The sequence below is a fragment of the Ovis aries genome, chromosome 10 (assembly GCF_016772045.2).
Source record: "Ovis aries strain OAR_USU_Benz2616 breed Rambouillet chromosome 10, ARS-UI_Ramb_v3.0, whole genome shotgun sequence".
Taxonomy (NCBI): domain Eukaryota; kingdom Metazoa; phylum Chordata; class Mammalia; order Artiodactyla; family Bovidae; genus Ovis; species Ovis aries.
Window position 1 is genome coordinate 24065760 of NC_056063.1, and position 1933 is coordinate 24067692.

Here is a 1933-nt window from a genome sequence, read left to right on the forward strand (position 1 = left end):
GAACTCCTTATTACCAATTCAGACTGAAATTGAAGAAAGTAGGGAAAACCACTAGACCATTCAGGTATGACCTGTATCAAATCCCTTATGATTATACAGTGGAAGTGAGAAATAGATTTAAGAGCCTAAATCTGATAGATAGAGTGCCTGATGAACTATGGAATGAGGTTCATGACATTGTACAGGAGACAGGGATCAAGACCATCCCCATGGAAAAGAAATGCAAAAAAGCAAAATGGCTGTCTGGGGAGGTATTACAAATAGCTGTGAAAAGAAGAGAGGTGAAAAGCAAAGGAGAAAAGGAAAGATATAAGCATCTGAATGCAAAGTTCCAGAGAATAGCAAGAAGAGATAAGAAAGCCTTCTTCAGCAATCAATGCAAGGAAATAGCGAAAAACAACAGAATGGGAAAGACTAGAGATCTCTTCAAGAAAATTAGAGATACCAAGGGAACATTTCATGTAAAGATGGGCGCGATAAAGGACAGAAATGGTATGGACCTAACAGAAGCAGAAGATATTAAGAATAGGTGGCAAGAATACACAGAAGAACTGTGCAAAAAAAGATCTTCATGACCCAGATAATCACGATGGTGTGATCACTCATCTAGAGCCAGACATCCTGGAATGTGAAGTCAAGTGGGCCTTAGAAAGCATCACTATGAACAAAGCTAGTGGAGGTGATGGAATCCCAGCTGAGCTATTTCAAATCCTGAAAGATGATGCTATGAAAGTGCTGCACTCAATATGCCAGCAAATTTGGAAAACTCAGCAGTGGCCACAGGACTGGAAAAGGTCAGTTTTCATTCCAATCCCAAAGAAAGGCAATGCCAAAGAATGCTCAAACTACTGCACAATTGCACTCATCTCACATGCTAGTAAAGTAATGCTCAAAATTCTCCAAGGCAGGCTTCAGCAATATGTGAACCGTGAACTTCCTGATGTTCAAGCTGGTTTTAGAAAAGGCGGAGGAACCAGAGATCAAATTGCCAATATCCACTGGATCATGGAAAAAGCAAGAGAGTTCCAGAAAAACATCTATTTCTGCTTTATTGATTATGCCACAGCCTTTGACTGTGTGGATCACAATAAACTGTGGAAAATTCTGAAAGAGATGGGAATACCAGACCACCTAACCTGCCTCTTGAGAAATCTGTATGCAGGTCAGGAAGCAACAGTTAGAACTGGACATGGAACAACAGACTGGTTCCAAATAGGAAAAGGAGTACGTCAAGGCTGTATATTGTCACCCTGCTTATTTAACTTATATGCAGAGTACATCATGAGAAACGCTGGACTGGAAGAAACACAAGCTGGAATCAAGATTGCTGGGAGAAATATCAATCACCTCAGATATGCAGATGACACCACCCTTATGGCAGAAAGTGAAGAGGAACTAAAAGCTTCTTGATGAAAGTGAAAGAGGAGAGTGAAAAAGTTGGCTTCAAGCTCAACATTCAGAAAACGAAGATCATGGCATCTGGTCCCATCATTTCATGGGAAATAGATGGGGAAACAGTAGAAACAGTGTCAGACTTTATATTTTGGGGCTCCAAAATCACTGCAGATGGTGACTGCAGCCATGAAATTAAAAGACGCTTACTCCTTGGAAGAAAAGTTATGACCAACCTAGATAGCATATTCAAAAGCAGAGACATTACTTTGCTGATTAAGGTCTGTCTAGTCAAGGCTATGATTTTTCCTGTGGTCATGTATGGATGTACAAGTTGGAATGTGAAGAAGACTGAACGCCGAAAAATTGATTCTTTTGAACTGTGGTGTTGGAGAAGACTCTTGAGAGTCCCTTGGACTGCAAGGAGATCCAACCAGTCCATTCTGAAGGAGATCAACCCTGGGATTTCTTTGGAAGGAATGATGCTAAAGCTGAAACTCCAGTACTTTGGCCACCTCATGTGAAGAGTAGACTCATTGGA

The 1933-nt window shown here is 40.9% G+C and overlaps 1 pseudogene; it reads left to right on the plus strand.

Annotated features, from left to right (window-relative positions):
* The first annotated feature begins 404 nt into the window (after positions 1-404).
* On the plus strand, positions 405-1089 carry LOC132657240 (uncharacterized; annotated as a pseudogene).
* Positions 1090-1933: the final 844 nt, after the last annotated feature.